Source organism: Spermophilus citellus (assembly GCF_964194105.1).
Source record: "Spermophilus citellus genome assembly, chromosome: 5".
NCBI classification, from domain to species: Eukaryota; Metazoa; Chordata; class Mammalia; order Rodentia; family Sciuridae; genus Spermophilus; species Spermophilus citellus.
In genome coordinates, this window is record NC_138186.1 from 88,458,278 (window position 1) to 88,473,957 (window position 15,680).

Sequence of the window (15,680 nt, forward strand, 5' to 3'; positions counted from 1 at the left end):
GAAGGAAGGAAGAGGTGGAGGAGGAAGAAAGAAAAAATGTAAAAAGACTTGAATTAAGGATGAGTAAAGAACATAGAATTAAACAAATGGCAGTAACTGAAATTTGCCAAGCCTTAGTTTCAACATCAATAATGTGAGAATAAGTACAAGACAGAACAAGAACATTGTGAGCATTTTGTTTATTATAATTCATCATTCTAGGAGGACTTTGGCATCTCCTCCCTCCCTTACGTTTTTCACACTAGTCCAACCTCCCAGATGACAGTCCTTTATTCCACTGAATTTCCTGCATGCCAAACTTCTGTTCATTTGTTAAGAGTCAGTTGAGGAATTTTCTTTCAATTTTAATTAATAAGCACTAAATAAAGAAAATGATGAAATCAGATAAGGCACGGAGAAAATAAATTTTCAACTACAATCTCACTACCCAAACTTACTTTTTTTTTTTTGCATTACAATCCTTATTACATATATAGAGCACAATTTTTTGTATCTCTGTAAATAAAGTATGTTCATGTCAATTTATGCCATTATACATGTACTTTTTTGCATTACAATTCTTAGTACACATATATACAATTTTTCGTATCTCTGTTTGTATGTAAAAGTCAACTAAGGAATTTTCGATTTAACATTTTCTCATCTTCTCTAGACAGTTTTAGGTATTCTTTGGGCTTTTCTAACACTTTTTTTTTAATTGTGTAATGCTCTTACAAGACTTAACAGTTGCATTTTCAGTCCCTATCCATTCATCTTTTCCACAAACTAAACACCATTTGAAAACAGAAACTGTGTCTCATTCATCTCTATTTTTCTTACCACACCTTTCAAGTTGCCAGAGAGGTTAGCAGTAAATCTTACCTGAAAAAACAAATGAATAGAATTTTTCAGTATAAAAAGCAAATTCAATTTTGATGTAATTATCAAGGAAAGACTAGAAAATATTACAGCTAATAACAAATTCCCTGAGTATTTTCTTGGGAAGCAGCATAAAAAGGACAGCCAAGACCATTGTGAAAACGTAGAAATTCCAGAGGTTCTCATCAGCGTGGCTGTAGGTTTTTCCATAGATTTCCCAAGTTATATAATATGCTCTTTGAAATAAGAAATTGTTTCATGGGGACTTGCATGCATGTTTAATTTGAAGGAAGTCTTCATTAATATTATAATGTAGTGGCACATTTTTTGTTTGTTTGTTTTTTGTTTTGATGCCAGGGATTGAACTCAGGGATGCTTAACCACTGAGCCACATTCCTAACACTTTTTATTTTTATTTTGAGACAGGGTCTCTCTCACAAAGTTGCCTAGTAAGTTGTTGAGGCTGGCTTTGAACTTGAGATTCTCTTCCCTTCACCTCCTGAGCTTCTGGAATTAACAGGCATGTGCCACTGCACCCAAACATAGCACATTTCTTACCACAGAAATCAGGGGAGAAGACTCAGGAATGTGTAAATACTGACCTTTAGTTTACTACTAATCCCTGTGTAAAAAAATAAATAAATAAATTATCACATTTTCAGAAAAACTAGGTGAACACATTTTGTTTAGAAAGACACTTTTAATTTCACCATTCTTTTTTAACTTTCTGTGAAGCATATAGAAGTTACATACCTTTAAAAAGTAAATCTTCTAGATAACCACCATATGATTGTTTGGGTTGGAGATCTCCCTTGTCTTACTTCTGCTATTTTTCTGGTACTTTCTTTCTTTCTTTTTTTTTTTAATATTTTTCTTTAGTTATAGATGGACACAATGATTTTATTTATTTATTTATTTTTATGTGATGTTGAGGATTGAACCCAGTGCCTCACACATGTTAGGTGAGCACTCTACCACTGAGCCACAAACCCAGCCCTCTGGTATTGTCTTTATACCGAAATTTTTCTAATAAAAAATATTATATGAATATATGTTGAAAACACCATTTTTTCCTCTAATTCAAATATGCATAAGGAGCGGCAAACTAAAAATTTCCTTAGGTCACTCTCCGCCCTTATTTCCTTCCTTTACTCTTCTTCTTTCCTTCTTCCATCCATTTTGCCATTCCTTTCTTTTTTTTCTTTTTTTTCACTCCCTCTTTCCCTTTCTTCCTCTCTTTTCTTTGCTTTTTTCCCTTCTTTTCCCTGTCATTCTTTCAGCAATTGTTTGTAGATCACCAACCACAGATCTGTCACTGCTTCAAGTCCTAGAGATGCATCCTGAGCAACAATCCTTCCCTTGTGCTGGGGTGTAACTCAGTAGTGGGGCTTACTTAGCATGGGCAGGGCTCTGCTTTCAGTCTTCTGTTCTCTCTCTCTCTCTCTCTCTCTCTCTCTCTCTCTCTCACACACACACACACACACACACACACACACACACACACACAGAGTCAACCCTGCCCTCTCAGAGTTTACAGGAAGATCAGTGACCAGAACCAGAACATGACAGGGATTAGAGACTAATGGATGCAGGTGTGTCTACCACATTATCCCAATATACTTCAAAAATATATTCTTGCAGAGGAAAATTATGGATGGCCCGTTTCTGAGGCTCTATCTTATTTTTCTGCTTCTCAAAGAAAGCAATTAGTTCTTTGTTGGTGTACACTACCAATAGTCATTACCAGACATATTTGTTTATTTTCTGTTAGAATATGTTGCCCGTAAAATTCAAGTCCATTTTCTGTCTTTGGTTGTCATTTTAAAGTCCCAGGCCTTGTATTTATCTGGCTTTGTTATGTAACAATAATTTAGCACTTTAATTATATACTTCATGGCACTCTATAATTTTAATCTTTAAATGCCATTTTGCTAAACTTTTATGTTGCACACAAGACCTATAAGTCCCTGCCACTACAGGAAGTTGGTTTATAACTTAATCTAATAACAATATCTGGTAGTGATTTTCAATTAAATTGAGGCCCTCATAATGCATCTAAGTAAGTGGCTCTAAGCCAAGAGTTGCTGATTCCACTTACAGTATAGCTTAACAATCATGCTAGAGTAGGATTCACCTCAATTTCCACCTTATCCTGACTCCCAACAGAGTAATCAAGATGTAAATATCCCATAAATCAACTCAAACCTTTTAAAAAATATTTTTAGTAGCAGATGCACACAATACCTTCATTTTATTTATTTTTATATGGTGCTGATGATCAAACTCAGTGCCTCACACATGCTAAGCAAGCACTCTACCACTGAGCTACAACCCCAGCTCAAACTAGAAGCTTTTTTTTTTACATACATGACAGTAGTATAATGCATTACACTCATTAATACCCATTTAAGCATGATTTTTTTGTAACTCTGTATATAAAGAATATTCACACCCAATTATGCCATTATACATACACTCTTTTTTTGGCATTACAATTCTTTTTTAAATTTTTTTTTAGTTGTTGTTGATCACATGCCTTTATTTTATTTATTTTTATGTGGTGCTGAGGATCAATCCTTATGCTAGGCGAACGCTCTACCACTGAGCCACAACTCCAGCCCCTGCAATACAATTCTTAATACACATGTATACGACAATTTATCATATCTCTGTGTGTAAGGTACGTTGACACCAAATTCAAATCTTCATACATGTATTTTGTATAATGATGACCATCACCTTCCTCCATCCTTGCTATTCCCCTTCCTCCTCCCTTTCCCTCCTACCTCTTTTCCCTATCTAAAAATAATCTTCCTCCCATGCTCTCCCTCCCTACCCCACTTTGAGTCACCACCCTTATATCAGAGAAAACATTCAGCAAGATAGAGTATTTCATCTATTTTATGGGCATAAAGCATTTAAAGAACAGTCTATGCTCAGTACTCATGGATCAATCTTGGATTCCAATGACTGACTTATTTTATAGTCAATTCACAGTCAACTTTTGTGGACCTCTTGGTCAAGGCAAAGAGAAATGAAAGGAATACAAAAGTGCTATGTAATAATGTAAGAAAATTGACTAGTGGCCTTACTTTGAAACATTTGTGAACTACAAGTTAGTATCATGTTCTAACCCCTTTGCTGTCATTTACTTTCTGTTGCTGTCATATCATCAAATAATAGTGGAACAGGAAAGAATGTGGCATAGTCATATTATCACTTTATCTCTAAGATACTTGCTATGTATTGACTCTTATTCCATATTCTAACTATTTAGCCCTTACAGAAACCCTAAGAGGCTAACACCACTAAAACTATCTTACCAATGAGTTTCAGCTCACTGAGATTAAGAAATTTGCCCAAGTGCTGCACGATTTTCCAGCCCCTAATAAAGCAAAGAACATTCTCACATATGCTGTTAATTTCAAGAAATCACAGGCTTTGGATGGAACCAAGATCAATATGTTAAGTGGAATCAGCCAGGATTGGAAAAGCAAGTACTGAATGTCCTCTTTCACATGTGGAATCTAAAAACCTTGATCTCATGGCAATTGAGATAGAATAGTGGTTACCAGAGAAGGCAGGGGAGGGAGGGATATGGACAGGTGGATCAATGGGCACCAGGTTACACTTGGGGAGGAACAAGAAGTTGTGGCATACTATTAGAGAGTAGGTTAGCTATTGACAACATCAAAGTACTATGCATTTCAAAAAGATAGAAGAAAGGATTTTGAAAGTTTTCACCATAAAAAGATAAATGTTTGAGGAGATAACTATATTTAACTTGATTTAAACATCACATAAATGTAAATATGTGTGGAAAAACCACAGGTAACCCATTACTACAAATTATTTTTTTAGTTTCAGCTAAAAATAAATTCTTTAAAAATCCATGTGTTAAATTAAAAGACCAACAAATTTACCTTATCAAGAAAAAAGAAATTCTTCTTCTTAAAAAAAAATAAGAACTCAAGTTTTATTAAAATGAAAGTTGGTAAAGGCATTAAAATTAGAAATTCAGAGAAAGCATTCAACAAAGTACAGCATCCCTTTATGTTCAAAACATTAGAAAAACTAGGGATAACAGGAACTTACCTTGACATTGTAAAAGCTATCCATGCTAAGCCTCAGGCTAGCATCATTCTGAATGGAGAAAAATTGAAGGCATTCCCTCTAAAATCTGGAACAAGACAGGGATGCCCTCTCTCACCACTTCTATTTAATTTAGTCCTTGAAATACTAGCCAGAGCAATTAGACAGACAAAAGAAATTAAAGGCATAAAAATAGGAAAAGAAGAACTTAAATTATCACTATTTGCGGACGACATGATTCTATACCTAGAAGACCCAAAAGGGTCTACAAAGAAACTACTAGAACTAATAAATGAATTCAGCAAAGAGGCAGGATATAAAATCAACATGCATAAATCAAAGGATTTCTGTATATCAGTGACAAAACTTCTGAAACGGAAATGAGGAAAAACACTCCATTCACAATATCCTCAAAAAAATTAAAATACTTGGGAATCAACCTAACAAAAGAGGTGAAAGATTTATACAATGAAAACTACATAACCCTAAAGAGAGAAATAGAAGATCTTAGAAGATGGAAAAATATACCCTGTTCATGGATAGGCAGAACTAACATTATCAAAATGGCGATATTACCAAAAGTTCTCTATAGGTTTAATGCAATGCCAATCAAAATCCCAACGGCATTTCTTGTAGAAATAGATAAAGCAATCATGAAATTCATATGGAAAAATAAAAGACCCAGAATAGCAAAAGCAATTCTAAGCAGGAAGTGTGAATCAGGCGGTATAGCGATACCAGATTTCAAACTATATTACAGAGCAATAGTGACAAAAACAGCATGGTACTGGTACCAAAACAGGCGGGTGGACCAATGGTATAGAATAGAGGACACAGAGACTAATCCACAAAGTTACAACTATCTTATATTTGATAAAGGGGCTAAAAGCATGCAATGGAGGAAGGATAGCATCTTCAACAAATGGTATTGGGGAAACTGGAAATCCATATGCAACAAAATAAAACTGAATCCCTTTCTCTTGCCATGCACAAAAGTTAACTCAAAATGGATCAAGGAGCTTGATATCAAATCAGAGACTCTGCATCTGATAGAAGAAAAAGTTGGCTCCGATCTACATATTGTGGGGTTGGGCTCCAAATTCCTTAATAGGACACCCATAGCACAAGAGTTAATAACAAGAATCAACAAATGGGACTTACTTAAACTAAAAAGTTTTTTCTCAGCAAGAGAAACAATAAGAGAGGTAAATAGGGAGCCTACATCCTGGGAACAAATTTTTACTCCTCACACTTCAGATAGAGCCCTAATATCCAGAGTATACAAAGAACTCAAAAAATTAGACAATAAGATAACAAATCACCCAATCAACAAATGGGCCAAGGACCTGAACAGACACTTCTCAGAGGAGGATATACAATCAATCAACAAGTACATGAAAAAATGCTCACCATCTCTAGCAGTCAGAGAAATGCAAATCAAAACCACCCTAAGATACCATCTCACTCCAGTAAGATTGGCAGCCACTATGAAGTCAAACAACAATAAGTGCTGGCGAGGATGTGGAGAAAAGGGTACACTTGTACATTGCTGGTGGGACTGCAAATTGGTGCGGCCAATTTGGAAAGCAGTTTGGAGATTCCTGGGAAAGCTGGGAATGGAACCACCATTTGACCCTGCTATTGCCCTTCTCGGACTATTCCCTGAAGACCTTAAAAGAGCATGCTACAGGGATACTGCCACATCGATGTTCATAGCAGCACAATTCACAATGGCTAGACTGTGGAACCAACCCAGATGCCCTTCAATAGATGAATGGATAAAAAAAATGTGGCATCTATACACAATGGAGTACTATGCAGCAATAAAAAATGACAAAATCATAGAATTTGCAGGGAAATGGATGGCACTAGAGCAAATTATGCTTAGTGAAGCTAGCCAATCCCTAAAAAACAAATACCAAATGTCTTCTTTGATATAATGAGAGCAACTATGAACAGAGCAGGGAGGAAGAGCAGGAAGAAAAGATTAACATTAAGCAGAGACATGAGATGGGAGGGAAAGGGAGAGAAAAGGGAAATTGCATGGAAATGAAGGGAGACCCTCATTGCTATACAAAATTACATATAAGAGGTTGTGAGGGGAATGGGAAAATAAACAAGGAGAGAAATGAATTACAGTAGATGGGGTAAAGAGTGAAGATGGGAGGGGAGGGGAGGGGGGATAGTAGGGGATAGGAAAGGTAGCAGAATACAACAATTACTAATAGGGCATTATGTAAAATTGTGGATGTGAAACCGACGTGATTCTGCAATCTGCATTTGGGGTAAAATTGGGAGTTCATAACCCACTTCAATCTAATGTATGAAATATGATATGTCAAGAGCTTTGTAATGTGAACAACCAATAAAAAAAATAAATGAAAGGAAAGCATGAGAAAAGAAAAAAATAAAAATAAAATTCAATAATTTATTGAGACAATCAAAAACTTGAAATTTTGTTCTAATTAGCTATATATGACAGTGGAATGCATTTTGGCACATTGTACACAAATGAAGCACAACTTCTTCTTCTGGATAAACATGGTGCAGAATCACATGCGTATTGTAATCATACATGTATATAAGGGTAAAAATGTACACCTCATCCCACCATCTTTCCCACCCCCATATCCCTTCCCCTCCCCTCACCCCCCACAATCTAAATTTCCTTCATTCTTCCCCACCCACTATTATGGATTAGCATCTGCTTATTAGAAAAAAAAATTTGGCCTTTGTTTTTTGGGGATTGGTTTATTTCACTTAGCATGACAGTTTCCAGTTCCATTCATTTATCTGCAAATGTCATAATTTCAATTCTTCTTTAAGGCTGAGTAATATTCTATTGTGTATATATACCACATTTTCTTTATCCATTTATCTGTTGAAGGGCATCTAGGTTGGTTCCGTAGTTTAGGTATTGTAAATTGAGCTGCTACAAACATTGATATGGCTGTGTCAGCATAGTATGTTTATATTAAGTCCTTTGGGTATAGACCAAGGAGTGGTATAACTGGGTCAAATGGTAGTTCCATTCCAAGATTTCTGAGGAATCTCCATATTGCTTTCCATAGTGATTGCACCAATTTGTGGTCCCACTAGCAATATATGAGTGTAACTTTTCCCCCACATCCTTGACAACACTTACTGTTGCTTGTATTCTTGATAAATGCCATTTTGACAGGAGTGAAATGAACTCTTAGAGTAGTTTTGATTTTCATTTCTCTAATTTTTAGAGATGATGAACATTTTTTCATATGTTAATCAAAAATTTGAGGGCTGGGGATGTGGCTCAAGCGGTAGCGCGCTCGCCTCGCATGCGTGCGGCCTGGGTTCGATCCTCAGCACCACATACCAACAAAGATGTTGTGTCCGCCAAGAACTAAAAAATAAATATTAAAAATTCTCTCTATCTCTCTCACTCTCTCTCCTCTCTCACTCTCTCTTTAAAAAAAAAATTTGAGTCCCATATTTGTTTGAATTTTTCAACTTAATTTCAGTTATATGCACTAGAATAATTTTTAAAAAGTATTTCTCTAGAATAGCAACAATATTTTGTAAAAGTATTATGTGGAAAGTAAGATCACCTTTGAAACAAGTCCATGAGGAGGGGTGGCGTTTGCACTGGATGGTCTCCATGGGCCCTTCCAGTTCTTACTTTCCCATATGCAGCAGTATTCCAAAATACCATGGTAGTGTAGGAAAATAGAATTGGATGACTTCTAATTTTTTTCTAACAAAACCAAATGATTATATAAAAGTTCTTAAAATTTAACTTTAATAGCCTCCCCAAAGATCCTATCTCCAAATAAAGTCACACTGTGAGTAAAATATCAACATGTGGATTTTTGAGATGATAAAGATTAGTACATGGCAGGCCAATAGATTCTGATCCATCAATCTAATCACAGATTCTGAGCTGGAAACCCAAAGAGCTCTGTGAAAACTATTTCATTAACTTAGATAAAATAATATAACTGCATATGCTATTCATAGTTAGTCAAGCTATGTGAAATATTGGTTTCTTAAAAGATAAGGTGATTATATAGGTTTTGAGTGATGGGAGCTTGGTATCTACATATCTGCTAAAATAAGTAGAAATAAATAAAACTTTATGCTTCATTTTTGTAAGTTGCTATGTGGAGTGTAATAATTTTAAAAAATTTTTATACAATTATTTTCCTTCCAATGTGGATTGATAGAGAACAATTTGTTGAAATCTAATGTGTTTTAAAACACAATAAACATCTGGTCACAGTCATAATTTAGCAATATATCTGGGAACTTGCAATAGATATTTGACTATCTTAGCAAACATAAAGATTGATACAGTAATTTATAGTACAAACATCTTATAAAACAAAATGAGTATTACTTTCTAGGAGAGCTACCAAAGAAAATGTGAAAAATGAAACAATATAAAACTGAAGCTACTGAATAATTCACCTTAGCTACTGAATAAGTTCTCACAGAATTATTAAGCATTGGATTACTTCCATCTTTTCCAAACAAATCATAAAACACTCTTCTGAAATTTTCTGATTTAGTAATTATGTTTACTCTTAATATATTAATATATCATTAATTAACATAGTACTAAAATTAATACATGTAGATATATTTTAATGTTCTTTTGTTTTTCCTTTATATCTATAAGTTTAATGAAGTAAGGCAAAGAAAAAAAATAAAGTTGAGAGCATTTCTTTATTTCACTGTGCTGTTTTATATTTTTGGAGATTACATATGATTTTGGAACCAAATAATTAACAATTGTGAACTATCAAAATTATGTGTCTTAGAAGAGGTAACAGATGCAAAACAAAGAAGTATGGGCATTTAAACCTAAAATCTGATGGAATATCAATAGTCAGCGTTGCAAATGTTTGTGCTTTCTGCTTCTGATAAGGGTGACTGGGAAAGACTTGTAACACTTTAGGGAGTACCTAAATTTAATATGAGGGTGGAATTAGATCTCAGCAGAGCATACAACTTGACCAGAAGTGCAGCTCCTATGAACACACAAAGTAAATACTTACTATAAGAAAAATAATAAAGTAGTTATATTTCCCCCCAACAGTCCAACTTACAGCTTGGTTCCAGCGTCACAGTTACTATAGAAGGAAGAAAACAAGAGATAACAGTTTTTTGTTAACTAGGACATTTCAGTGTCAGCAAAAACTTTTACAACAAATGGTATAAATAAGGCATGTATTATGAAGAGACACTTTACACTATATTTTTCAGTCATAAAATCATAATAGCAAAGTTTACTCATGGAGAAAATAATAAATGATGTTGCAAATTAAATTAAATTCTTAAGCGCAAGTTCATTAACATAGTGAAGAGAAAGTTTTCTAGAAAAAATATATTAGGAACCATTTCCAGTTCAATAGGAAACCTTCCTTCTGGGAGTCATGGAGTCTCATGCTTTTTCCACATAGACATGAGAAACCTGTCACAGACTCCGTAGGCGTGTATTCATGCACCATGGGAGTCTTCTTATCCATCAACCCAAAGACTTCATATGATCTCCCAGGTGATTAGCTCCTTTGTTCTGCAATATTGTGGTCCTTGTCCATAAAGAATCTCTCATCATCACCTTTTCTCTTCTCAGTGCTCCATCCTCCCATTTTTTCTCTTGTGAGCACCAACATCTTACCACAGATAACTCAGTCTGAATTTTTCCACTCATCACATTCTTACCTATATTTGGTACAATTTGGTCCAATGGTAATAGTACTATCAATATTTGTCAAGTTCACATTATAATTCACATATGTCCAGAAAACTAGTCCAAAGAACATTCCAGAAGCATATGTGAATAATGAACTAAAAGACTTTCTGGAAACAATTTAAGAATTTTACCTTAAAAGAAGATTCCATGTTCATAGCCTAGTCTAATACAATTAATAACCTGGAAGAAAATGAAATAGAACTCCTATTCTCATGGATATGTATATTTCCTAGAACTCCAAATACAAAGTTCCAAGTCCATGGATTTGATCTTGATTCTGAGTATGACAAAAAATAAAATAAAATAAAATGTAGCAAAAGGTATGCTCTTCAAATTACCAGGTAAGGAAAACTGAAACTGATGGAACATGATAGGCCCATCTAAATATATGACACCAATTATATAGCTTATAAAATAACCCCTAGTTTCACATATTGTACAATAAACAGGTAAAGTTTCACTATTAAGAAGAATAGCATTGTCATGTCTAACTCATATCCCTAAATGCAGTGTTGTATTAAAATGTCACCTAGAGGAGTTGTTGTTTTTAAAAATTCAAGAAGTTTATCCTTGAGATAGTGTGACTATGGTTCACAAATCTTCATATTTGAACCAGGAAAACAGGAAATCATCACATTACCTTCTCCTCTTTGTCACCAAATCTGCTTCTGACTAACTCTCATAGGGATATGTAATTACATGTGGCCCATCCAGATAATCCACAATAAGCTCTATATCTAAATATACTTAATTTAATCATAACTACAGTCAATCTTGGTATATATAGTAACAATCTTGCTATACATAGGGACAAAAAAGCAGATATCTCTGAGGGCCAGTTTTTAACCTACTGCAGCCAACATGCCGACATATCTTTTTGATGTTTTTGTATTTGACTTGCCAGAATTTTATTGAGAATTTTTTGCATCTATATTCACTAGAAATATTAAGGAACTGAGCAGACACTTCTGAGAAGATATACAATCTATCAACAAAAAATATATGAAATATATGAAAAAATGTTTAACATCTCTAGCAATTAGAGAAATGCAAATCAAAAGTACTCTAAGATTTCACCTCATTCCAGTCAGAATGGCAGCTATTAAGAATACAAACAACAACAAGTGTTGGTGAGGATGTGGGGGAAAAGGCACACTTATACATTGCTGGTGGGACTGAAAATTGATGCAACCAATCTGGAAAGCAGTATGGAGAATCCTTGGAAAAATTGGAATGGAAACACCATTTAACCCAGCTATCCCACTCCTTGGTCTATATCCAAAGGAATTAAAAACAGCATACTACAGGGAGACAGCCACATCAATGTGTATAGCAGCACAATTCACAATAGCTAAACTGTGGAGCCAACCTAGACACCCTTCAGTAGATGAATGGATAAAGAAAATGTGAGATATATATATATATATATATATATATATATATATATATATATATATATATATATCTCAAATGGTATAAATAAGGCATATATTATGAAGAGACACTTTACACTATATTACACATACACACACACAAACACACACACACACACACACACACACACACACAACGGAACATTACTGAGCATTAAAGGAGAATAAAATCATGGCATTTGCAAGTAAATGGATGGAGTTGGAGAATGTAATGCTAAGTGAAGTTAGCCAATCTCCCATAATCAAAGGCTGAATGTTTTCTTTGATATGAGGATGCTGACTCATAATGGCGATGGGGGAGCAGGGCATGGGAGGAATGGAGGAACTTTAGATAGAGCAAAGGGGAGGGAAAGGAAGGAAGGGGGCAAGGGGGTAGGAATGATGGTGGAATAAGTTAGACATCATTACCCTAAGTACATGTGTGAAGACATAAATGGTGTGAAAATACTTTGTGTACAACCAGTGACTTGAGAAATTATGCTCTATATGTGTAATATGAAATTAATTTCATTCTGCCATCATGTATAACAAATTAGAATAAATAGATAATTTAATAAAGAAAAAAGACTACATTGAGATTTCATCTCATTCCAGTCAGAATGGCAGTCAAGAACACAAATAAAAATAAATACTAGAGAGAATGTGGGAAAAAGGAACACTTAGACACTGTTGGTGGGATTGTAAATTAGTACAACTACTATGTTGTACTAATTCCTATTAGTACAACTGTACTATTCCTAAGGAATTTAAGTCATTATACTATAGTGATACATGCATATCCATGTTTATAGCAACACAATTCACAATAGCCACACTATGGAACCAGCCTAGATTTTCATCAGTGAATAAATTTATAAATAAAACATGGCCTATATACACAATGGAGTTTTTATTTAGTCATAAAGAAAAGTGAAAATGTATCATTTGCAGAAAAATGGATGAAACTAGAGACCATTATGTTAAGCAAAATAAACAAAACTCAGAAGGTCAATGGTCATTTTTTTTTTCATATGTGGAAGCTAGAGAGACAAAAAGAAAACTGGAGGGATAGAGATCTCATAAAAATCAAAAGAAGATTGGTAAGGAAAAGGGACCCGAGCATAGGAAGCGAGAGTAGGCAAAGTGTTGGGGAATGATATGGGCCAAATTATATTGTATATTGTGTGCATGTATAAATATGTAGCAACAAATCCCATTATTACACACAACTATAACGTACCAATAAAAACGTGAAAAGAGAAAAATAATTTTAAAATATTATTTAAAAAACTTCTCTGAGAATGTTAAAAATAAAGTCTTAGAAATTAAAACCACAAGCTTAAAAAAATAAAAGATTATATACAATATAGTGCATGTCAGAATAGATATTAGAATATAGATGTTTTGGAAAGAATTTTAGTGCTAACCAGAATAAAAGAGAACTTAACAAAATCAAAAACTAATTACTCAGTATTTAAACTTATTAATATGTGCAGTAAATGTAACTTGCTAGGACTTTTCAACTTAATTAAAAAGCAATTTTAAGTGCTTCTTTCTGTAAATTAGCTAATAATTTATATTTTATGTTAACCCATAATCAGCATCTTATTGGAATATATTCAGTTATAACAGTTTCAGTATAATTGTTGAGCCAAATCTCAGTAAAAAAAGGACACAAAGACATTAAAAATTTTACCAAGTCATTTTGCCTGACTTCTTTATTTGTAAATTGCCAATACTACCCATAAAAATTGAAAATATATCATAATCTGTTGAGATATAAAAGCAAATAGAACTTAAAAAACAGCAAAAAACATGACTGATCAACTTCTCAACGAAAGTCTCTGAATAAACACGTGCTTTATTTTTACTTCTTCCTAAAACTTAATTAAAAGTTCAGTGGAAGGGCTGGGATTATGGCTCAGTGGCAGATCTCTTGCCTCACATGTATGAGGCACTGGGTTAGATTCTCAGCACCACATAAATATAAGTAAATAAAATAGAGGTATAGTGTCCATCTACAACTAAAAAATATATATATTAAAAAAACTTCAGTGGAGAGTTTTTAAAGATATGAACTTAAAACAATAAATTGATTGGGAAAAGAAACAGAACAGTACTTTTATAGGCTAGAAGGCAAATGGAAAAATGGTAACTAACTTAGTGCATTGAGAAAGCAGACTCATATCAGTAGTACAACAAGTTCAAGAAGCAAATTCACTTAAAAATAGACCTTAAAACATCTGAGGAATTGGTGGAATAAGGCATTTGGGAGAATGGATGAATGTAGCACTGAAAATATAAAAATTGGTTGAAAACCTGCTTAAAAGGAAATAAAACCCACATATCTTTCTCTATCCCAAATTTCTCTGGGTTACTATTTCTCTCTCATACTAGCAAAAGACTATATGTGTATTTTTCTAACAGCTTTGTTGAGATACAACTTACATATCATACAATTCACACATTTGGTAGAGTATATAATTCAAGAATTTATAATATACTCATAGAGTTGTGCAAGCATTATCACAATTTTAGAATATTTTTATTACTCCAAAAAGAAACCCAATACCATTAGTTCTACCCTCAAGCCTGCATCCCGCCCTGCTTTAGAAATCATTAGATAAATCTGTCCCTATGAATTTATCTATTCTGGACAGTATGTGCCCTTTTTATAACTAACTTATTTCGCTTAGTGTAAGGTTTATAAAGTTCATCCAACTTGTAGCATGTAGCAATACTTCATTTCTTTTTATTGTCAATTTTACCATTGTATGCACAGATTATATTTTGCTTACCTATTTTTCCATTGATGGACATTTGGACATCAGGGTTGTTTTTCATTTTTGGCTCTGATGAATGCTGTTGCTGTGAACATTTGCACACAAGTTCTAGTGCAGATAATCTTTCCATCTCTCATGAGTATTTACTTAGGAGTGAAATTGCTGGGGCTCATGATAATTCTGTGTTTACCCTTTTAAGGGACTAAGGGGAAGTTTTTAAATATTTATGCACCATTTTATAGCCTAACCAGTAAGGTAGGATTTCTAATTTCTCCCTATCCTCATTAAAGCTTAATATCTGTCTTTTTCATTACAGATATCCTACCAGGTATGAAGTGGTAGCCCACTGGGACTTTTATTCGCATTTTACAGAGTTTTTTTTTTCTTTTCTTTTTGTAGGTAGTAGCAAACATCTCCTACCTTGGAATATTCCACACATGTAGAGTGATTAAATAGAAGTTGACATATTGAATGTAGAGATCCTCAATCTATTGTCCCTTTCTGCTCTGAAAATTCTGGCAGCTGGGTACATGTAATTGGACAAGTAAGTGGAAAAAAAATCTCTAGGTGATCTGAACAGCTCAAGAGAAAGAATCTAATATTCTGACATCAAACATTCCCAAAATAAATAGCCCACAAAATGTTCAAAATAGATGAGCCTCACTCATCCTCTCAGAGCTTCCAACCTACTTTCTACTGCCCCAGATGTTTTACTTAACTCTTGGCCAGTGATGGTCAGATATTTTAAGAAAGCCTATAAATTCAAAGACAGAAACCAGACAACACAGGAAAAAAATCACTTTA